Genomic DNA, 23192 nt, shown 5'->3' on the forward strand with positions numbered 1-23192 from the left:
AGGGTCTCCGGAGGGCCTGTGGTCTCTGAGCCCCGCCCAGGCACCCGCCCGCGGGAGGAGAGAGGCAGCCCCCAGGCACCCTGGTTGTGAGGGTTGTGCGCCTGCGTGCCTGCTCTGCCCTTGTGGTGGTCTCCCCCGGAGTCGATGGCGCGTGGTGTGTTGGGGTGCTGCTCCCGCCGTCCCCTGGTTTGTCCCGGCTCTTTGTGCCCTGTGTTTCAGGGACACCGTTGCCGGCGGGAAGGGAGGGCTCCTGGCTCTTGTGGGAGACGGGAGGGGACGCGCGGGGGTGTGGGGCGAGGTGCCTGCCAGCGGAGACAGAAGACTCCGGTGGGGCGGGGCGGGTGGGCGTCCCGTTTGCCCGAGGACACGCCGATCCTGTGTGTCGGGTCCCGGGGGCAGGCGCAGGGATGGGCGTGCCCTGGGCTCGGGCCGAGGTGCAAAGCACCGGCACGTCCTGGGATGGAGAGAGCCTGGTGGAGGCCTGCGCCGGCAGGCAGCCCTGGGCTTGGGCGTTGGGGGTTGCGGCGGCGGCAGGGTCGGGGAGCGAGAGGGAGCCCTGCGATGGCGGTGGCGGCGGCGGCGGCGACCGAGACGCGGCTGACTGCTGCAGGCTGACGGCCTGCCTCGGCGAAGAGCACTAAGAAGAGGGAGTGGGGGGGAGCCCTGGCCGACAGGCCTGGTGTGCGGCCGGGGATGCGAGCTTGTAGTGCCGGGCGACTGACCCTCCTCTGGCCAGGGGGACCTTCGGCTGCCTGGGCGGCTGCAGAGGGGCAAAGGGCGGCAGGGGTTCGGAGGGAGCCACGCCGGGGCGGCGGCGCAAAAGGAGAGGCGAGCAAAAGCCTGCAGCTATTCCCAGGCGGTCTCCCATCCAAGTACTAACCAGGCCCCTCCCTGCTTAGCTCCCGAGATCAGAGGAGATCGGGCGCGTTCAGGGTGGTATGGCCGTAGACGCTGGGACCCGGCTCCCCGCGCCCCAAGAGCCTGCTCCCGGCCTGCCTCTGACCGCGCGCCGTGCTGCTGGGCCGCTAGGGTGGCGAGCACGTCTGCCCGAGCGCCTGCCGCCCGCTCCCCGCCTCCTCCGGACGCCGCTGGTGTGGGCGACGGGCTACTCCTGGCCCGCAGCGAGGCCCCTTCGCGCCCCCCAGTGGCTCCACGGGCCTCTGTCACTTCCCTGACTGTGACATATGTCTGGGCGCCCTGGCATCCTGGGCCTCCCCAGGCCCCGAAGGGCTTTCACCCCGCCCCCCTACCCCAACCCCTCTCATCTCCCCCCAGCCCCACAACCGCACACCCCCCTTGCTGCTGTGCTGTCCCCACCTCTCAGGGCCACCGAGGGGGTCGCAGGGTCCTCTCAGTCCCCTCCGGCCCTAGGGACGTGCAACCCAGGCCCTGGCCCTGACCGGACCCATCCACAGGCCCAAAGCCAGGGAGAGCCACCCGCGCCACCAGGGTGCAGCATCTCCAGTCTGCAGCCACCCTTCATCACAAGCCTTCAGTCTGGGCCCTGGAACCCTCGTCAGCGACCGGAGCCCCGCCCGATGTCCGGTCCCTTCACTGGCTACACGTCACCTCTCCTGACCCAGGGAGGTGAGAGAGAGGATGAGAGAAGGCCAGAGACGGAGCAAGAGAGAGGCGGAGAGAGACAGACGGGGACTGTGGGGACAGACTCGCAGAGAGCACTCTCCAGGCTCTGGGCCTCGCGTGGAGGGGTGCTGCTTGCGGGCTGCATGGTCATCAGCTGTGACCGCTTGGCCATCAGCTGTTGCCAGTTGGCCACTGGCCACCGGAGGAGCTGCGGTGGCCAAGCTAGGAAGCGCGGATGGTGGACTGCAAATTGCAGAGGGGCGCGGATTGCAGTGGGCCCGCTTGGCGGGTCGACGGGCGGTGTGTCGGTGGGTTGGCAGAGAAGCGGCCGACAGGTTGGGGATCGGGCGGCTCCGGCTTGCCGTGTCTCCGAGCCAGCCGCCCGTGAGACATAGTGCTATGAGCCCCCTATCCGTGGCTCTGTTGGTGTTCCCTCTTGGCCTCGCCATATCCTGCGTTCTTGTGCGGGCAGAGGGACCAGAGTCCCCGCAGGACAGGGACCGACAGAGAGAACGGGAGGAGGAGAAAGAGGGAGCGAGATCGAAATATACACCTATATGTACCTGTATGTACCTAGACATACAGAGAGACATGGACAGAGACAGAGAAAGAGGGGGCTGGCACGCGGGGAGAGAGCTCCTGAGCCAGAGCCAGAGCCCAACAGGCACGTCACAGAGCCAGAGAGACATGGGGTGGGGGAGGGGGGAGGGACGCACAAGCGGGCACACGGACTGGGACAGACGCACTGACGCTGCTTTGAAGTGGCAGCTTCTCAACCGAAGTGTGGTCATGCCCGTGGCTGGGCTCCACTAAGGAGGCAGTGCCCGGGCATTGAAAGTCACCCTTGAAGCCCCCGGGCCGGGCGGGAGGGCCAGTGGGCTCCGAGCCCCGCCCAGGAACCCCCCGCCCCGCGGGAGGAGAGTGGCAGCCCACAGGCACCCTGGTTGAGAGTGTTGTGTGCCTGCGTGCCTGCACTTCCCCTTGTGGTGGTCTCTCCTGGAGTCCGAGGGCGTGCGGTGTGTTGGGGTGCTCCTCCCTCAGTCCCCTGCTTTGTCCCGGCTCTTTGTACCCTGTGTGTTGGGGCCACTGCGGGAAGGGAGGGTTCCTGGCTCTTGTGGGCGATGGGAGGGGGCGCGCGGGGGTGTGGGGAGAGGTGCCTGCCGGCGGAGACACAGGCTCGGCTAACTGCTGCTGGCTGACTGCCTGCCTCAGCGAAGAGGACTAAGAAGAGGGTGTGGGGGTGAGCCCTGGCCGACGGGCCTGGTGTGCGGCCGGGGCTGCCAGCTTGTAGCGCCGGGTGGCTGACCGGCCTCTGGCCAGGGGGACCTTCGGCTGGATGGGCGGCTGCAGAGGGGCAAGGGGCGGCAGAGGTTCGGAGGGAGCCACGCAGGGGCGGCGGCGCAAAAGGAGAGGCGAGCAAAAGCCTACAGGTATTCCCAGGCGGTCTCCCATCCAAGCACTAACCAGGCCCCTCCCTGCTTAGCTCCCGAGATCAGAGGAGATCGGGCGCGTTCAGGGTGGTATGGTCATAGACGATGGGACTCGGCTCCCCGCGCGCCAAGAGCCTGCTCCCGGCCTGCCTCGTGAGCGCCCGCCATGCAGATGCGCGGCTCCGGTGGCGAGCATCGACCCGCTGGCCGGCTCTGCCAGCACCGCGTCCCCCCCCCCCAGTCCGGCTCCCCGCCTCTTCCGAATGCCCCTGGCGTGGGCGGCGGGCTACTCCTGGCCGGCAGCGAGGCCCCTTCGCGCCACCCGAGGCTCCATGGGACACTGCCACTTCCCTGATGGTGCCAGAAGTCGTGGAACTCTGGCATCCTGGGACTCCCCGGACCCAGACCGCCATACACCCCGCCCCCCTACCGCCACCAGGTTTACCAACAACCGCACCCCCAAGGCTGGGGGAGGCCTGCACCAGCAGGCAACCCTGGGCTTGGGAGTTGTGGGAGGACCCCGCGGCGGCGGCTTGGGCGGCTGCGGAGGGGGGGGGCTGCGGCGGCGGGGGACGCGGCGGAGGCGAGGGAGGGTGGGGAGGTAGGCGATGGCAACCGCGAGGATGGCGCCAGGGCGGCCATGGCGGTGGCGACAATGGGGGCTTTGACGGTGGGCGCTGGGGCACGGGGGTCGATGGCGGCGGCGGCGGCGTCGGCGGCGGCGGCGGGGGCGGAGGAGGCCGGGAGAGCAGAGGCGGGAGATTGAGGGAGTATGGCGATGGTGGCGGCGGCGGGCCTGGGGCGGGGGCGGGGGAGATGGCGGTGCAGGAGGCGGGGAGAGCAGAGGAGGGAGATTGAGGGAGTGCGGCAATGGCGGCGGCGGGGGTGGGGAGCGCGGTGCTGGCGGCCGAGGGGGGGAGAGCAGAGGAGGGAGTTTGAGGGAGTACGGCGATGGCGGCAGCGGGGGCGGGGAGGGGGCGAGGGCAGCGCTGGCGGAGGGGGTGGGGAGCGCGGTGATCGCGGCGGCGGCGGCGCGGGAGGGTTGCGAGGTCGGCGATGGAGGCGGCGGCAGCGTTGGGGGCTGTGTCGGCGGGCGCTGGGCGCGGGGAGGGTTGGCGCCGGCGGCGGCGGTAGCGGGGAAGAGGGCGGTGCTGGCGGCGGAGGAGGGGAGAGCAGAGGCGGGAGATTGAAGCAGTACAGCGATGGCGGTGGCAAGGGCGGGGGCAGGGGTGAGGTCAGCGCTGGAGGGGGGTGTGGGGAGCGCGGTGATGGCGGCGGATTTGGCGGTGGCGGCGGGGGCGAGGGCAGCGCTGTTGGCGGTGGCGGTGATCGAAGGTCGGCGAAGGGATCGAGATGACAGCCTCCGGGACTGAAGAGGACTGAGAAGAGGGTGTGCGGGGCAGCCCTGGCCGAGCGGCCTGGTGTGCGGCCGGGGCTGCCAGCTTGTAGTGCCTGGCGGCTAACCCTCTGCTGGTCAGGGGGACCTTCGGCTGGCTGGGCGGCTGCAGAGAGGCAAGGGGCGGCAGGGGTTCGGAGGGAGCCACGCCGGGGCCGCGGCGCAAAAGGAGAGGCGAGCAAAAGCCTGCAGCTATTCCCAGGCGGTCTCCCATCCAAGTACTAACCAGGCCCCTCCCTGCTTAGCTCCCGAGATCAGAGGAGATCTGGCGCGTGCAGGGTGGTGTGGCCTTAGGCGCTGGGACCCGGCTCCGGGCACTCCAAGAGCCTGCTCCCGACCTGCTTCTGAGCGCCCGCCATGCTGCTGGGCCGCTCGGGTGGCGAGCATGTCTGCCCGAGCGCCTCCCGCCAGCTCCCCGCCTCCTCCAGACGCCGCTGGTGTGGGCGACGGGCTCCTCCTGGCCCGCAGCGAGGCCCCTTCGCGCCCCCCAGTGGCTCTAACGGGCCTCTGTCACTTCCCTGACTGTGACATATGTCTGGGCGCCCTGGCATCCTGGGCCTCCCCAGGCCCCGAAGGGCTTTTACCCCGCCCCCCTACCCCAACCCCTCTCATCTCCCCCCAGCCCCACAACCGCACACCCCCCTTGCTGCTGTGCTGTCCCCACCTCTCAGGGCCACCGAGGGGGTCGCAGGGTCCTCTCAGTCCCCTCCACCCTAGGGACATGCAACCCAGGCCCTGGCCCTGGCCGGCCCCACCCACTGGCCCAAAGCCAGGGAGAGCCACCCGCCACCAGGGGGCAGCACCTCCACTCTGCCGCCACCCTTCCTCACACAGCCTTCTTTCTGGGTTCTCGCCCCTCGTCAGCGACCGGCGTCCCGCCCGATCACTGTTCACTTCACTGGCTACACGTCACCTCTCCTGACCCAGGGAGGTGAGAGAGAGGATGAGAGAAGGCCAGAGACGGAGCAAGAGAGAGGCGGAGAGAGACAGACGGGGACTGTGGGGACAGATTCGCAGAGAGCACTCTCCAGGCTCTGGGCCTCGCGTGGAGGGGTGCTGAGTGCGGGCTGCATGGATATCAGCTGTGACCGCTTGGCCATCAGCTGTTGCCAGTTGGCCATTGGCCACCGGCAGAGCTGCGGTGGCCAAGCTAGGAAGCGCGGATTGTGGACTGCAAATTGCAGAGGGGCGCGGACTGCAGTTGGCCGGCTTGGTGGGTCGGTAGGTTGGTGGGTCTGTTGGTTGGCAGAGAATCGGCCGGCAGGCTGGGGATCGGGCGGCTCCGGCTTGCCGAGTCTCCAAGCCAGCCGCCCGTGAGACATAGTGCTATGAGCCCCCTATCCGTGGCTCTGTTGGTGTTCCCTCTTGGCCTCGCCATATCCTGCGTTCTTGTGCGGGCAGAGGGACCAGAGTCCCCGCAGGACAGGGACCGACAGAGAGAACGGGAGGAGGAGAAAGAGGGAGCGAGATCGAAATATACACCTATATGTACCTGTATGTACCTAGACATACAGAGAGACATGGACAGAGACAGAGAAAGAGGGGGCTGGCACGCGGGGAGAGAGCTCCTGAGCCAGAGCCAGAGCCCAACAGGCACGTCACAGAGCCAGAGAGACATGGGGTGGGGGAGGGGGGAGGGACGCACAAGCGGGCACACGGACTGGGACAGACGCACTGACGCTGCTTTGAAGTGGCAGCTTCTCAACCGAAGTGTGGTCATGCCCGTGGCTGGGCTCCACTAAGGAGGCAGTGCCCGGGCATTGAAAGTCACCCTTGAAGCCCCCGGGCCGGGCGGGAGGGCCAGTGGGCTCCGAGCCCCGCCCAGGAACCCCCCGCCCCGCGGGAGGAGAGTGGCAGCCCACAGGCACCCTGGTTGAGAGTGTTGTGTGCCTGCGTGCCTGCACTTCCCCTTGTGGTGGTCTCTCCTGGAGTCCGAGGGCGTGCGGTGTGTTGGGGTGCTCCTCCCTCAGTCCCCTGCTTTGTTCCGGCTCTTTGTACCCTGTGTGTTGGGGCCACTGCGGGAAGGGAGGGTTCCTGGCTCTTGTGGGCGATGGGAGGGGGCGCACGGGGGTGTGGGGAGAGGTGCCTGCCGGCGGAGACACAGGCTCGGCTAACTGCTGCTGGCTGACTGCCTGCCTCAGCGAAGAGGACTAAGAAGAGGGTGTGGGGGTGAGCCCTGGCCGACGGGCCTGGTGTGCGGCCGGGGCTGCCAGCTTGTAGCGCCGGGTGGCTGACCGGCCTCTGGCCAGGGGGACCTTCGGCTGGATGGGCGGCTGCAGAGGGGCAAGGGGCGGCAGGGGTTCGGAGGGAGCCACGCAGGGGCGGCGGCGCAAAAGGAGAGGCGAGCCAAAGCCTACAGGTATTCCCAGGCGGTCTCCCATCCAAGCACTAACCAGGCCCCTCCCTGCTTAGCTCCCGAGATCAGAGGAGATCGGGCGCGTTCAGGGTGGTATGGTCATAGACGATGGGACTCGGCTCCCCGCGCGCCAAGAGCCTGCTCCCGGCCTGCCTCGTGAGCGCCCGCCATGCAGATGCGCGGCTCCGGTGGCGAGCATCGACCCGCTGGCCGGCTCTGCCAGCACCGCGTCCCCCCCCCCAGTCCGGCTCCCCGCCTCTTCCGAATGCCCCTGGCGTGGGCGGCGGGCTACTCCTGGCCGGCAGCGAGGCCCCTTCGCGCCACCCGAGGCTCCATGGGACACTGCCACTTCCCTGATGGTGCCAGAAGTCGTGGAACTCTGGCATCCTGGGACTCCCCGGACCCAGACCGCCATACACCCCGCCCCCCTACCGCCACCAGGTTTACCAACAACCGCACCCCCAAGGCTGGGGGAGGCCTGCACCAGCAGGCAACCCTGGGCTTGGGAGTTGTGGGAGGACCCCGCGGCGGCGGCTTGGGCGGCTGCGGAGGGGGGGGCTGCGGCGGCGGGGGACGCGGCGGAGGCGAGGGAGGGTGGGGAGGTAGGCGATGGCAACCGCGAGGATGGCGCCAGGGCGGCCATGGCGGTGGCCACAATGGGGGCTTTGACGGTGGGCGCTGGGGCACGGGGGTCGATGGCGGCGGCGGCGGCGTCGGCGGCGGCGGCGGGGGCGGAGGAGGCCGGGAGAGCAGAGGCGGGAGATTGAGGGAGTATGGCGATGGTGGCGGCGGCGGGCCTGGGGCGGGGGCGGGGGAGATGGCGGTGCAGGAGGCGGGGAGAGCAGAGGAGGGAGATTGAGGGAGTGCGGCAATGGCGGCGGCGGGGGCGGGGGTGGGGAGCGCGGTGCTGGCTGCCGAGGGGGGGAGAGCAGAGGAGGGAGTTTGAGGGAGTACGGCGATGGCGGCAGCGGGGGCGGGGAGGGGGCGAGGGCAGCGCTGGCGGAGGGGGTGGGGAGCGCGGTGATCGCGGCGGCGGCGGCGGGAGAAGCGGGGGCTGATTGCGAGCAGCGATGGCGGCGGCGGCGGCGTCGGCTGCGGCGCGGGAGGGTTGCGAGGTCGGCGATGGAGGCGGCGGCAGCGTTGGGGGCTGTGTCGGCGGGCGCTGGGCGCGGGGAGGGTTGGCGCCGGCGGCGGCGGTAGAGGGGAAGAGGGCGGTGCTGGCGGCGGAGGAGGGGAGAGCAGAGGCGGGAGATTGAAGCAGTACAGCGATGGCGGTGGCGAGGGCGGGGGCAGGGGTGAGGTCAGCGCTGGAGGGGGGTGTGGAGATCGCGGTGAGGGCGCCGGATTTGGCGGTGGCGGCGGGGGCGAGGGCAGCGCTGTTGGCGGGGGCGGTGATCGAAGGTCGGCGAAGGGATCGAGATGACAGCCTCCGGGACTGAAGAGGACTGAGAAGAGGGTGTGCGGGGGGAGCCCTGGCCGACGGGCCTGGTGTGCGGCCGGGGCTGCCAGCTTGTAGTGCCTGGCGGTTAACCCTCTGCTGGTCAGGGGGACCTTCGGCTGGCTGGGCGGCTGCAGAGAGGCAAGGGGCGGCAGGGGTTCGGAGGGAGCCACGCCGGGGCCGCGGCGCAAAAGGAGAGGCGAGCAAAAGCCTGCAGCTATTCCCAGGCGGTCTCCCATCCAAGTACTAACCAGGCCCCTCCCTGCTTAGCTCCCGAGATCAGAGGAGATCTGGCGCGTGCAGGGTGGTGTGGCCTTAGGCGCTGGGACCCGGCTCCGGGCACTCCAAGAGCCTGCTCCCGACCTGCTTCTGAGCGCACGCCATGCTGCTGGGCCGCTCGGGTGGCGAGCATGTCTGCCCGAGCGCCTCCCGCCAGCTCCCCGCCTCCTCCAGACGCCGCTGGTGTGGGCGACGGGCTCCTCCTGGCCCGCAGCGAGGCCCCTTCGCGCCCCCCAGTGGCTCTAACGGGCCTCTGTCACTTCCCTGACTGTGACATATGTCTGGGCGCCCTGGCATCCTGGGCCTCCCCAGGCCCCGAAGGGCTTTTACCCCGCCCCCCTACCCCAACCCCTCTCATCTCCCCCCAGCCCCACAACCGCACACCCCCCTTGCTGCTGTGCTGTCCCCACCTCTCAGGGCCACCGAGGGGGTCGCAGGGTCCTCTCAGTCCCCTCCACCCTAGGGACATGCAACCCAGGCCCTGGCCCTGGCCGGCCCCACCCACTGGCCCAAAGCCAGGGAGAGCCACCCGCCACCAGGGGGCAGCACCTCCAGTCTGCCGCCACCCTTCCTCACACAGCCTTCTTTCTGGGTTCTCGCCCCTCGTCACCGACCGGCGTCCCGCCCGATCACTGTTCACTTCACTGGCTACACGTCACCTCTCCTGACCCAGGGAGGTGAGAGAGAGGATGAGAGAAGGCCAGAGACGGAGCAAGAGAGAGGCGGAGAGAGACAGACGGGGACTGTGGGGACAGATTCGCAGAGAGCACTCTCCAGGCTCTGGGCCTCGCGTGGAGGGGTGCTGCGTGCGGGCTGCATGGATATCAGCTGTGACCGCTTGGCCATCAGCTGTTGCCAGTTGGCCATTGGCCACCGGCAGAGCTGCGGTGGCCAAGCTAGGAAGCGCGGATTGTGGACTGCAAATTGCAGAGGGGCGCGGACTGCAGTTGGCCGGCTTGGTGGGTCGGTAGGTTGGTGGGTCTGTTGGTTGGCAGAGAATCGGCCGGCAGGCTGGGGATCGGGCGGCTCCGGCTTGCCGAGTCTCCAAGCCAGCCGCCCGTGAGACATGGTGCTATGAGCCCCCTATCCGTGGTCTGTTGGTGTTCCCTCTTGGCCTCGCCAAATCCTGCATTCTTGTGCGGGCAGAGGGGCTAGAGTCCCCGCAGGACAGGGACAGACAGACAGAACGGGAGGAGGAGTAAGAGGGAGCGAGATGGAAATATGCTCGTATATGTACATGTATGTATCTAGACATACAGAGAGACATGGACAGAGACAGAGAAAGAGGGGGCTAGCACGCGGGGAGAGAGCTCCTGAGCCAGAGCCAGAGCCCAACAGGCACGTCACAGAGCCCGACGGATATGGGGTGGGGGAGGGTGTGAGGGACGCACAGGCGGGCACACGGACTGTTACAGACGCACTGAGGCTGTGTTGAAGTGGCAGCTCCTCCACCGGAGTGTGGTCGTGCCCGGGGCTGGGCTCCGCTAAGGAGGCATTGCCCTGGCGTTGGCAGTCACCATTGCAGCCTCCGGGGCGGGCCGCCAGGGTCTCCGGAGGGCCTGTGGTCTCTGAGCCCCGCCCAGGCACCCGCCCGCGGGAGGAGAGTGGCAGCCCCCAGGCACCCTGGTTGTGAGGGTTGTGCGCCTGCGTGCCTGCTCTGCCCTTGTGGTGGTCTCCCCCGGAGTCGATGGCGCGTGGTGTGTTGGGGTGCTGCTCCCGCCGTCCCCTGGTTTGTCCCGGCTCTTTGTGCCCTGTGTTTCAGGGACACCGTGGCCGGCGGGAAGGGAGGGCACCTGGCTCTTGTGGGAGACGGGAGGGGCGCGCGGGGGTGTGGGGGGAGGTGCCTGCCAGCGGAGACAGAAGACTCCGGTGGGGCGGGGCGGGTGGGCATCCCGTTGGCCCGAGGACACGCCGATCCTGTGTGTCGGGTCCCGGGGGCAGGCGCAGGGATGGGCGTCCCCTGGGCTCGGGCCGAGGTGCAAAGGACCGGCACGTCCTGGGATGGAGAGAGCCTGGTGGAGGCCTGCGCCGGCAGGCAGCCCTGGGCTTGGGCGTTGGGGGTTGCGGCGGCGGCAGGGTCGGGGAGCGAGAGGGGGCCCTGCGATTGCGGTGGCGGCGGCGGCGACCGAGACGCGGCTGACTGCTGCAGGCTGACGGCCTGCCTCGGCGAAGAGCACTAAGAAGAGGGAGTGGGGGGAGCCCTGGCCGACAGGCCTGGTGTGCGGCTGGGGATGCGAGCTTGTAGTGCTGGGCGGCTGACCCTCCTCTGGCCAGGGGGACCTTCGGCTGCCTGGGCGTCTGCAGAGGGGCAAGGGGCGGCAGGGGTTCGGAGGGAGCCAGGCCGGGGCGGTGGCGCAAAAGGAGAGGCGAGCAAAAGCCTACAGGTATTCCCAGGCGGTCTCCCATCCAAGTACTAACCAGGCCCCTCCCTGCTTCGCTTCCAACATCTGGCGCGTCAGGGTGGTATGGCCTTAGGCGCTGGGACCCGGATCCCGGCACTCCAAGAGCCTGCTCCCGAACTGCCTCTGAGCGCGCGCCATGCTGCTGGGCCGCTCGGGTGGCGAGCAAGTCTGCCTGAGCGCCTCCCGCCCGCTCCCCGCCGCCTCCGGACGCTGCTGGCGTGGGCGGCGGGCTACTCCTGGCCGGCAGCGAGGCCCCTTCGCGCCACCCGAGGCTCCATGGGACACTGCCACTTCCCTGATGGTGCCAGAAGTCGTGGAACTCTGGCATCCTGGGACACCCCGCCCCCTACCGCCACCAGGTTTACCCACAACCGCACCCCCAAGGCTGGTGGAGGCCTGCACCAGCAGGCAACCCTGGGCTTGGGAGTTGTGGGAGGACCCCGCGGCAGCGGCGGCGGGGGCGGCTGCGGAGGGGGCGGCTGCGGTGGCGGCGGCGTTGGGGGGGGGGGGGCCGGCGGCGGGGGCGGCGGCTGCTGCGCGGGAGGGTTGCGAGGTCGGCGATGGAGGCGGCGGCAGCCTTGGGGGCTGTGTCGGTGGGCGCTGGGCGCGTGGAGGGTTGGCGCCGGCGGTAGCGGGGAAGAGGGCGGTGCTGGCGACGGAGGAGGGGAGAAAAGAGACGGGAGATTGAAGCAGTACAGCGATGGCGGCGGCGAGGGCGGGGGCAGGGGTGAGGTCAGCGCTGGAGGGGGGTGTGGGGAGCGCGGTGATGGCGGCGGATTTGGCGGTGGCGGCGGGGGCGAGGGCAGCGCTGGCGGCGGTGGCGGCGACCGAGGGTCGGCGAAGGGATCGAGAAGACAGCCTGCGGGACTGAAGAGGACTAAGGAGAGGGTGTGCGGGGCAGCCCTGGCCCACGGGCCTGGTGTGCGGCCGGGGCTGCCAGCTTGTAGTGCCTGGCGGCTAATCCTCTGCTGGTCAGGAGGACCTTCCGCTGGCTCGGCGGCTGCAGAGAGGCAAGGGGCGGCAGGGGTTCGGAGGGAGCCACGCCGGGGCGGCGATGCAAAAGGGGAGGCGAGCAAAAGCCTACAGGTATTCCCAGGCGGAATCCCATCCAAGTACTAACCAGGCCCGACCCTGCTTAGCTTCCCAGATCAGAGGAGATCTGGCGCGTGCAGGGTGGTATGGCCTTAGGCGCTGGGACCCGGCTCCCGGCACTCCAAGAGCCTGCTCCCGACCTGACTGTGAGCGCGCGCCATGCTGCTGGGCCGCTCGGGTGGCGAGCATGTCTGCCTGATCGCCTCCCGCCCGCTCCCCGCCGCCTCCGGACGCCGCTGGTGTGGGCGACGGGCGACTCCTGGCCCGCAGCGAGGCCCCTTCCCGCCCCCCAGTGGCTCCACGGGCCTCTGTCACTTCCCTGACTGTGACATATGTCTGGGCGCCCTGGCATCCTGGGACTCCCCCGGCCCCGAAGGGCTTTTACCCCGCCCCCCTACCCCAACCCCTCTCATCTCCCCCCCAGCCCCGCAACCGCACACCCCCCTTACTGCTGTGCTGTCCCCACCTCTCAGGGCCACCGAGGGGGTCGCAGGGTCCTCTCAGTCCCCTCCGGCCCTAGGGACATGCAACCCAGGCCCTGGCCCTGGCCGGCGCCACCCACTGGCCCAAAGCCAGGGAGAGCCACCCGCGCCAACAGGGTGCAGCAGCTCCAGTCTGCAGCCACCCTTCCTCACAAGCCTTCAGTCTGGGCCCTCGACCCTCCTCAGCGACCGGAACTCCGCCCGATCTCCGGGCCCTTCACTGGCTACACGTCACCTCTCCTGACCCAGGGAGATGAGAGAGAGGATGAGAGAAGGCCAGAGACAGAGCAAGAGAGAGGCGGAGAGAGCCAGACGGGGACTGTGGGGACAGACTCCCAGAGAGCACTCTCCAGGCTCTGGGCCTCGCGTGGAGGGGTGCTGCTTGGGGGCTGCATGGTCATCAGCTGTGACCGCTTGGCCATCATCTGTTGCCAGTTGGCCATTGGCCACCGGCGGAGCTGCGGTGGCCAAGCTAGGAAGCGCGGATGGTGGACTGCAAATTGCAGAGGGGCGCGGATTGCAGGGGGCCGGCTTGGTGGGTCGGCGGGCGGTGTGTCGGTGGGTTGGCAGAGAATCAGCCGGCAGGTTGGGGATCGGGAAGCTCCGGCTTGCCTTGTCTCCAAGCCAGCCGCCCGTGAGACATAGTGCTATAGGCCCCTATCCGTGGCTCTGTTGGTGTTCCTTCTTGGCCTCGCCATATCCTGCGTTCTTGTGCGGGCAGAGGGACTAGAGTCCCCGCAGGACAGGGACCCACGGACAGAACGGGAGGAGGAGTAAGAGGGAGCGAGATCGAAATATACACCTGTATGTACCTGTATGTACCTAGACATACAGAGAGACATGGACAGAGACAGAGAAAGAGGGGACTGGCAAGCGGGGAGAGAGCTCCTGAGCGAGAGCCAGAGCCCAACAGGCACGTCACAGAGCCGGAGAGACATGGGGTGGGGGAGGGGGGAGGGACGCACAAGCGGGCACACGGACTGGGACAGACGCACTGAGGCTGTGTTGAAGTGGCAGCTTCTCCACCGGAGGGTGGTCGTGCCCGGGGCAGGGCTCCGCTAAGGAGGCATTGCCCTGGCTTTGGCAGTCACCATTGAAGCCCCCAGGGCGGGCCGCCAGGGTCTCCGGAGGGCTGGTGGGCTCTGAATCCCGCCCAGGGACCCGCCCGCGGGAGGAGAGTGGCAGCCCCCAGGCACCCTGGTTGTGAGGGTTGTGTGCCTGCGTGCCTGCTCTTCCCTTGTGGTGGTCTCCCCTGGAGTCGATGGCGCGTGGTGTGTTGGGGTGCTGCTCCCGCCGTCCCCTGGTTTGTCCCGGCTCTTTGTGCCCTGTGTGTCGGGGACACCGTGGCCGGCGGGAAGGGAGGGCTCCTGGCTCTTTTGGGAGACGGGAGGGGACGCGCGGGGGTGTGGGGAGAGGTGCCTGCCAGCGGAGACAGAAGACTCCGGTGGGGCGGGGCGGGTGGGCATCCCGTTGGCCCGAGGACACGCCGATCCTGTGTGTCGGGTCCCGGGGGCAGGCGCAGGGATGGGCGTCCCCTGGGCTCGGGCCGAGGTGCAAAGGACCGGCACGTCCTGGGATGGAGAGAGCCTGGTGGAGGCCTGCGCCGGCAGGCAGCCCTGGGCTTGGGCGTTGGGGGTTGCGGCGGCGGCAGGGTCGGGGAGCGAGAGGGGGCCCTGCGATTGCGGTGGCGGCGGCGGCGACCGAGACGCGGCTGACTGCTGCAGGCTGACGGCCTGCCTCGGCGAAGAGCACTAAGAAGAGGGAGTGGGGGGAGCCCTGGCCGACAGGCCTGGTGTGCGGCTGGGGATGCGAGCTTGTAGTGCTGGGCGGCTGACCCTCCTCTGGCCAGGGGGACCTTCGGCTGCCTGGGCGTCTGCAGAGGGGCAAGGGGCGGCAGGGGTTCGGAGGGAGCCAGGCCGGGGCGGTGGCGCAAAAGGAGAGGCGAGCAAAAGCCTACAGGTATTCCCAGGCGGTCTCCCATCCAAGTACTAACCAGGCCCCTCCCTGCTTCGCTTCCAACATCTGGCGCGTCAGGGTGGTATGGCCTTAGGCGCTGGGACCCGGATCCCGGCACTCCAAGAGCCTGCTCCCGAACTGCCTCTGAGCGCGCGCCATGCTGCTGGGCCGCTCGGGTGGCGAGCAAGTCTGCCTGAGCGCCTCCCGCCCGCTCCCCGCCGCCTCCGGACGCTGCTGGCGTGGGCGGCGGGCTACTCCTGGCCGGCAGCGAGGCCCCTTCGCGCCACCCGAGGCTCCATGGGACACTGCCACTTCCCTGATGGTGCCAGAAGTCGTGGAACTCTGGCATCCTGGGACACCCCGCCCCCTACCGCCACCAGGTTTACCCACAACCGCACCCCCAAGGCTGGTGGAGGCCTGCACCAGCAGGCAACCCTGGGCTTGGGAGTTGTGGGAGGACCCCGCGGCAGCGGCGGCGGGGGCGGCTGCGGAGGGGGCGGCTGCGGTGGCGGCGGCGTTGGGGGGGGGGGCCGGCGGCGGGGGCGGCGGCTGCTGCGCGGGAGGGTTGCGAGGTCGGCGATGGAGGCGGCGGCAGCCTTGGGGGCTGTGTCGGTGGGCGCTGGGCGCGTGGAGGGTTGGCGCCGGCGGTAGCGGGGAAGAGGGCGGTGCTGGCGACGGAGGAGGGGAGAAAAGAGACGGGAGATTGAAGCAGTACAGCGATGGCGGCGGCGAGGGCGGGGGCAGGGGTGAGGTCAGCGCTGGAGGGGGGTGTGGGGAGCGCGGTGATGGCGGCGGATTTGGCGGTGGCGGCGGGGGCGAGGGCAGCGCTGGCGGCGGTGGCGGCGACCGAGGGTCGGCGAAGGGATCGAGAAGACAGCCTGCGGGACTGAAGAGGACTAAGGAGAGGGTGTGCGGGGCAGCCCTGGCCCACGGGCCTGGTGTGCGGCCGGGGCTGCCAGCTTGTAGTGCCTGGCGGCTAATCCTCTGCTGGTCAGGAGGACCTTCCGCTGGCTCGGCGGCTGCAGAGAGGCAAGGGGCGGCAGGGGTTCGGAGGGAGCCACGCCGGGGCGGCGATGCAAAAGGGGAGGCGAGCAAAAGCCTACAGGTATTCCCAGGCGGAATCCCATCCAAGTACTAACCAGGCCCGACCCTGCTTAGCTTCCCAGATCAGAGGAGATCTGGCGCGTGCAGGGTGGTATGGCCTTAGGCGCTGGGACCCGGCTCCCGGCACTCCAAGAGCCTGCTCCCGACCTGACTGTGAGCGCGCGCCATGCTGCTGGGCCGCTCGGGTGGCGAGCATGTCTGCCTGATCGCCTCCCGCCCGCTCCCCGCCGCCTCCGGACGCCGCTGGTGTGGGCGACGGGCGACTCCTGGCCCGCAGCGAGGCCCCTTCGCGCCCCCCAGTGGCTCCACGGGCCTCTGTCACTTCCCTGACTGTGACATATGTCTGGGCGCCCTGGCATCCTGGGCCTCCCCAGGCCCCGAAGGGCTTTCACCCCGCCCCCCTACCCCAACCCCTCTCATCTCCCCCCAGCCCCACAACCGCACACCCCCCTTGCTGCTGTGCTGTCCCCACCTCTCAGGGCCACCGAGGGGGTCGCAGGGTCCTCTCAGTCCCCTCCGGCCCTAGGGACGTGCAACCCAGGCCCTGGCCCTGACCGGACCCATCCACAGGCCCAAAGCCAGGGAGAGCCACCCGCGCCACCAGGGTGCAGCATCTCCAGTCTGCAGCCACCCTTCATCACAAGCCTTCAGTCTGGGCCCTGGAACCCTCGTCAGCGACCGGAGCCCCGCCCGATGTCCGGTCCCTTCACTGGCTACACGTCACCTCTCCTGACCCAGGGAGGTGAGAGAGAGGATGAGAGAAGGCCAGAGACGGAGCAAGAGAGAGGCGGAGAGAGACAGACGGGGACTGTGGGGACAGACTCGCAGAGAGCACTCTCCAGGCTCTGGGCCTCGCGTGGAGGGGTGCTGCTTGCGGGCTGCATGGTCATCAGCTGTGACCGCTTGGCCATCAGCTGTTGCCAGTTGGCCACTGGCCACCGGAGGAGCTGCGGTGGCCAAGCTAGGAAGCGCGGATGGTGGACTGCAAATTGCAGAGGGGCGCGGATTGCAGTGGGCCCGCTTGGCGGGTCGACGGGCGGTGTGTCGGTGGGTTGGCAGAGAAGCGGCCGACAGGTTGGGGATCGGGCGGCTCCGGCTTGCCGTGTCTCCGAGCCAGCCGCCCGTGAGACATAGTGCTATGAGCCCCCTATCCGTGGCTCTGTTGGTGTTCCCTCTTGGCCTCGCCATATCCTGCGTTCTTGTGCGGGCAGAGGGACCAGAGTCCCCGCAGGACAGGGACCGACAGAGAGAACGGGAGGAGGAGAAAGAGGGAGCGAGATCGAAATATACACCTATATGTACCTGTATGTACCTAGACATACAGAGAGACATGGACAGAGACAGAGAAAGAGGGGGCTGGCACGCGGGGAGAGAGCTCCTGAGCCAGAGCCAGAGCCCAACAGGCACGTCACAGAGCCAGAGAGACATGGGGTGGGGGAGGGGGGAGGGACGCACAAGCGGGCACACGGACTGGGACAGACGCACTGACGCTGCTTTGAAGTGGCAGCTTCTCAACCGAAGTGTGGTCATGCCCGTGGCTGGGCTCCACTAAGGAGGCAGTGCCCGGGCATTGAAAGTCACCCTTGAAGCCCCCGGGCCGGGCGGGAGGGCCAGTGGGCTCCGAGCCCCGCCCAGGAACCCCCCGCCCCGCGGGAGGAGAGTGGCAGCCCACAGGCACCCTGGTTGAGAGTGTTGTGTGCCTGCGTGCCTGCACTTCCCCTTGTGGTGGTCTCTCCTGGAGTCCGAGGGCGTGCGGTGTGTTGGGGTGCTCCTCCCTCAGTCCCCTGCTTTGTCCCGGCTCTTTGTACCCTGTGTGTTGGGGCCACTGCGGGAAGGGAGGGTTCCTGGCTCTTGTGGGCGATGGGAGGGGGCGCGCGGGGGTGTGGGGAGAGGTGCCTGCCGGCGGAGACACAGGCTCGGCTAACTACTGCTGGCTGACTGCCTGCCTCAGCGAAGAGGACTAAGAAGAGGGTGTGGGGGTGAGCCCTGGCCGACGGGCCTGGTGTGCGGCCGGGGCTGCCAGCTTGTAGCGCCGGGTGGCTGACCGGCCTCTGGCCAGGGGGACCTTCGGCTGGATGGGCGGCTGCAGAGGGGCAAGGGGCGGCAGGGGTTCGGAGGGAGCCACGCAGGGGCGGCGGCGCAAAAGGAGAGGCGAGCAAAAGCCTACAGGTATTCCCAGGCGGTCTCCCATCCAAGCACTAACCAGGCCCCTCCCTGCTTAGCTCCCGAGATCAGAGGAGATCGGGCGCGTTCAGGGTGGTATGGTCATAGACGATGGGACTCGGCTCCCCGCGCGCCAAGAGCCTGCTCCCGGCCTGCCTCGTGAGCGCCCGCCATGCAGATGCGCGGCTCCGGTGGCGAGCATCGACCCGCTGGCCGGCTCTGCCAGCACCGCGTCCCCCCCCCCCAGTCCGGCTCCCCGCCTCTTCCGAATGCCCCTGGCGTGGGCGGCGGGCTACTCCTGGCCGGCAGCGAGGCCCCTTCGCGCCACCCGAGGCTCCATGGGACACTGCCACTTCCCTGATGGTGCCAGAAGTCGTGGAACTCTGGCATCCTGGGACTCCCCGGACCCAGACCGCCATACACCCCGCCCCCCTACCGCCACCAGGTTTACCAACAACCGCACCCCCAAGGCTGGGGGAGGCCTGCACCAGCAGGCAACCCTGGGCTTGGGAGTTGTGGGAGGACCCCGCGGCGGCGGCTTGGGCGGCTGCGGAGGGGGGGGCTGCGGCGGCGGGGGACGCGGCGGAGTCGAGGGAGGGTGGGGAGGTAGGCGATGGCAACCGCGAGGATGGCGCCAGGGCGGCCATGGCGGTGGCGACAATGGGGGCTTTGACGGTGGGCGCTGGGGCACGGGGGTCGATGGCGGCGGCGGCGGCGTCGGCGGCGGCGGCGGGGGCGGAGGAGGCCGGGAGAGCAGAGGCGGGAGATTGAGGGAGTATGGCGATGGTGGCGGCGGCGGGCCTGGGGCGGGGGCGGGGGAGATGGCGGTGCAGGAGGCGGGGAGAGCAGAGGAGGGAGATTGAGGGAGTGCGGCAATGGCGGCGGCGGGGGTGGGGAGCGCGGTGCTGGCGGCCGAGGGGGGGAGAGCAGAGGAGGGAGTTTGAGGGAGTACGGCGATGGCGGCAGCGGGGGCGGGGAGGGGGCGAGGGCAGCGCTGGCGGAGGGGGTGGGGAGCGCGGTGATCGCGGCGGCGGCGGCGCGGGAGGGTTGCGAGGTCGGCGATGGAGGCGGCGGCAGCGTTGGGGGCTGTGTCGGCGGGCGCTGGGCGCGGGGAGGGTTGGCGCCGGCGGCGGCGGTAGCGGGGAAGAGGGCGGTGCTGGCGGCGGAGGAGGGGAGAGCAGAGGCGGGAGATTGAAGCAGTACAGCGATGGCGGTGGCAAGGGCGGGGGCAGGGGTGAGGTCAGCGCTGGAGGGGGGTGTGGAGATCGCGGTGATGGCGGCGGATTTGGCGGTGGCGGCGGGGGCGAGGGCAGCGCTGTTGGCGGTGGCGGCGATCGAAGGTCGGCGAAGGGATCGAGATGACAGCCTCCGGGACTGAAGAGGACTGAGAAGAGGGTGTGCGGGGCAGCCCTGGCCGACGGGCCTGGTGTGCGGCCGGGGCTGCCAGCTTGTAGTGCCTGGCGGCTAACCCTCTGCTGGTCAGGGGGACCTTCGGCTGGCTGGGCGGCTGCAGAGAGGCAAGGGGCGGCAGGGGTTCGGAGGGAGCCACGCCGGGGCCGCGGCGCAAAAGGAGAGGCGAGCAAAAGCCTGCAGCTATTCCCAGGCGGTCTCCCATCCAAGTACTAACCAGGCCCCTCCCTGCTTAGCTCCCGAGATCAGACGAGATCTGGCGCGTGCAGGGTGGTGTGGCCTTAGGCGCTGGGACCCGGCTCCCGGCACTCCAAGAGCCTGCTCCCGACCTGCTTCTGAGCGCACGCCATGCTGCTGGGCCGCTCGGGTGGCGAGCATGTCTGCCCGAGCGCCTCCCGCCAGCTCCCCGCCTCCTCCAGACGCCGCTGGTGTGGGCGACGGGCTCCTCCTGGCCCGCAGCGAGGCCCCTTCGCGCCCCCCAGTGGCTCTAACGGGCCTCTGTCAGTTCCCTGACTGTGACATATGTCTGGGCGCCCTGGCATCCTGGGCCTCCCCAGGCCCCGAAGGGCTTTTACCCCGCCCCCCTACCCCAACCCCTCTCATCTCCCCCCAGCCCCACAACCGCACACCCCCCTTGCTGCTGTGCTGTCCCCACCTCTCAGGGCCACCGAGGGGGTCGCAGGGTCCTCTCAGTCCCCTCCACCCTAGGGACGTGCAACCCAGGCCCTGGCCCTGGCCGGCCTCACCCACTGGCCCAAAGCCAGGGAGAGCCACCCGCCACCAGGGGGCAGCACCTCCAGTCTGCCGCCACCCTTCCTCACACAGCCTTCTTTCTGGGTTCTCGCCCCTCGTCAGCGACCGGCGTCCCGCCCGATCACTGTTCACTTCACTGGCTACACGTCACCTCTCCTGACCCAGGGAGGTGAGAGAGAGGATGAGAGAAGGCCAGAGACGGAGCAAGAGAGAGGCGGAGAGAGACAGACGGGGACTGTGGGGACAGACTCGCAGAGAGCACTCTCCAGGCTCTGGGCCTCGCGTGGAGGGGTGCTGCGTGCGGGCTGCATGGATATCAGCTGTGACCGCTTGGCCATCAGCTGTTGCCAGTTGGCCATTGGCCACCGGCAGAGCTGCGGTGGCCAAGCTAGGAAGCGCGGATTGTGGACTGCAAATTGCAGAGGGGCGCGGACTGCAGTTGGCCGGCTTGGTGGGTCGGTAGGTTGGTGGGTCTGTTGGTTGGCAGAGAATCGGCCGGCAGGCTGGGGATCGGGCGGCTCCGGCTTGCCGAGTCTCCGAGCCAGCCGCCCGTGAGACATGGTGCTATGAGCCCCCTATCCGTGGTCTGTTGGTGTTCCCTCTTGGCCTCGCCAAATCCTGCATTCTTGTGCGGGCAGAGGGGCTAGAGTCCCCGCAGGACAGGGACAGACAGACAGAACGGGAGGAGGAGTAAGAGGGAGCGAGATGGAAATATGCTCGTATATGTACATGTATGTATCTAGACATACAGAGAGACATGGACAGAGACAGAGAAAGAGGGGGCTGGCACGCGGGGAGAGAGCTCCTGAGCCAGAGCCAGAGCCCAACAGGCACGTCACAGAGCCCGACGGATATGGGGTGGGGGAGGGTGTGAGGGACGCACAGGCGGGCACACGGACTGTTACAGACGCACTGAGGCTGTGTTGAAGTGGCAGCTCCTCCACCGGAGTGTGGTCGTGCCCGGGGCTGGGCTCCGCTAAGGAGGCATTGCCCTGGCGTTGGCAGTCACCATTGCAGCCTCCGGGGCGGGCCGCCAGGGTCTCCGGAGGGCCTGTGGTCTCTGAGCCCCGCCCAGGCACCCGCCCGCGGGAGGAGAGAGGCAGCCCCCAGGCACCCTGGTTGTGAGGGTTGTGCGCCTGCGTGCCTGCTCTGCCCTTGTGGTGGTCTCCCCCGGAGTCGATGGCGCGTGGTGTGTTGGGGTGCTGCTCCCGCCGTCCCCTGGTTTGTCCCGGCTCTTTGTGCCCTGTGTTTCAGGGACACCGTGGCCGGCGGGAAGGGAGGGCTCCTGGCTCTTGTGGGAGACGGGAGGGGACGCGCGGGGGTGTGGGGCGAGGTGCCTGCCAGCGGAGACAGAAGACTCCGGTGGGGCGGGGCGGGTGGGCGTCCCGTTTGCCCGAGGACACGCCGATCCTGTGTGTCGGGTCCCGGGGGCAGGCGCAGGGATGGGCGTGCCCTGGGCTCGGGCCGAGGTGCAAAGCACCGGCACGTCCTGGGATGGAGAGAGCCTGGTGGAGGCCTGCGCCGGCAGGCAGCCCTGGGCTTGGGCGTTGGGGGTTGCGGCGGCGGCAGGGTCGGGGAGCGAGAGGGAGCCCTGCGATGGCGGTGGCGGCGGCGGCGGCGACCGAGACGCGGCTGACTGCTGCAGGCTGACGGCCTGCCTCGGCGAAGAGCACTAAGAAGAGGGAGTGGGGGGGAGCCCTGGCCGACAGGCCTGGTGTGCGGCCGGGGATGCGAGCTTGTAGTGCCGGGCGACTGACCCTCCTCTGGCCAGGGGGACCTTCGGCTGCCTGGGCGGCTGCAGAGGGGCAAAGGGCGGCAGGGGTTCGGAGGGAGCCACGCCGGGGCGGCGGCGCAAAAGGAGAGGCGAGCAAAAGCCTGCAGCTATTCCCAGGCGGTCTCCCATCCAAGTACTAACCAGGCCCCTCCCTGCTTAGCTCCCGAGATCAGAGGAGATCGGGCGCGTTCAGGGTGGTATGGCCGTAGACGCTGGGACCCGGCTCCCCGCGCCCCAAGAGCCTGCTCCCGGCCTGCCTCTGACCGCGCGCCGTGCTGCTGGGCCGCTAGGGTGGCGAGCACGTCTGCCCGAGCGCCTGCCGCCCGCTCCCCGCCTCCTCCGGACGCCGCTGGTGTGGGCGACGGGCTACTCCTGGCCCGCAGCGAGGCCCCTTCGCGCCCCCCAGTGGCTCCACGGGCCTCTGTCACTTCCCTGACTGTGACATATGTCTGGGCGCCCTGGCATCCTGGGCCTCCCCAGGCCCCGAAGGGCTTTCACCCCGCCCCCCTACCCCAACCCCTCTCATCTCCCCCCAGCCCCACAACCGCACACCCCCCTTGCTGCTGTGCTGTCCCCACCTCTCAGGGCCACCGAGGGGGTCGCAGGGTCCTCTCAGTCCCCTCCGGCCCTAGGGACGTGCAACCCAGGCCCTGGCCCTGACCGGACCCATCCACAGGCCCAAAGCCAGGGAGAGCCACCCGCGCCACCAGGGTGCAGCATCTCCAGTCTGCAGCCACCCTTCATCACAAGCCTTCAGTCTGGGCCCTGGAACCCTCGTCAGCGACCGGAGCCCCGCCCGATGTCCGGTCCCTTCACTGGCTACACGTCACCTCTCCTGACCCAGGGAGGTGAGAGAGAGGATGAGAGAAGGCCAGAGACGGAGCAAGAGAGAGGCGGAGAGAGACAGACGGGGACTGTGGGGACAGACTCGCAGAGAGCACTCTCCAGGCTCTGGGCCTCGCGTGGAGGGGTGCTGCTTGCGGGCTGCATGGTCATCAGCTGTGACCGCTTGGCCATCAGCTGTTGCCAGTTGGCCACTGGCCACCGGAGGAGCTGCGGTGGCCAAGCTAGGAAGCGCGGATGGTGGACTGCAAATTGCAGAGGGGCGCGGATTGCAGTGGGCCCGCTTGGCGGGTCGACGGGCGGTGTGTCGGTGGGTTGGCAGAGAAGCGGCCGACAGGTTGGGGATCGGGCGGCTCCGGCTTGCCGTGTCTCCGAGCAAGCCGCCCGTGAGACATAGTGCTATGAGCCCCCTATCCGTGGCTCTGTTGGTGTTCCCTCTTGGCCTCGCCATATCCTGCGTTCTTGTGCGGGCAGAGGGACCAGAGTCCCCGCAGGACAGGGACCGACAGAGAGAACGGGAGGAGGAGAAAGAGGGAGCGAGATCGAAATATACACCTATATGTACCTGTATGTACCTAGACATACAGAGAGACATGGACAGAGACAGAGAAAGAGGGGGCTGGCACGCGGGGAGAGAGCTCCTGAGCCAGAGCCAGAGCCCAACAGGCACGTCACAGAGCCAGAGAGACATGGGGTGGGGGAGGGGGGAGGGACGCACAAGCGGGCACAC

At 69.2% G+C, this 23192-nt stretch overlaps 6 pseudogenes; all 6 read right to left on the reverse strand.

Annotated features, from left to right (window-relative positions):
• Positions 1-830: 830 nt before the first annotated feature.
• LOC148757243 (5S ribosomal RNA) lies at positions 831-950 on the reverse strand (annotated as a pseudogene).
• Positions 951-2999: 2049 nt separating this feature from the next.
• Positions 3000-3118, reverse strand: LOC148757244 (5S ribosomal RNA; annotated as a pseudogene).
• Positions 3119-6754: 3636 nt separating this feature from the next.
• Positions 6755-6873, reverse strand: LOC148757245 (5S ribosomal RNA; annotated as a pseudogene).
• Positions 6874-17673: 10800 nt separating this feature from the next.
• On the reverse strand, positions 17674-17792 carry LOC148757246 (5S ribosomal RNA; annotated as a pseudogene).
• A 1467-nt stretch (positions 17793-19259) lies between these two features.
• On the reverse strand, positions 19260-19379 carry LOC148757247 (5S ribosomal RNA; annotated as a pseudogene).
• A 2331-nt stretch (positions 19380-21710) lies between these two features.
• LOC148757248 (5S ribosomal RNA) lies at positions 21711-21830 on the reverse strand (annotated as a pseudogene).
• Between the last annotated feature and the right edge of the window lie 1362 nt (positions 21831-23192).

This window comes from Rhinolophus sinicus, chromosome 9 (genome assembly GCF_057876585.1).
Source record: "Rhinolophus sinicus isolate RSI-liver-muscle chromosome 9, RSI-T2T, whole genome shotgun sequence".
In the NCBI taxonomy this organism is placed as follows: Eukaryota; Metazoa; Chordata; class Mammalia; order Chiroptera; family Rhinolophidae; genus Rhinolophus; species Rhinolophus sinicus.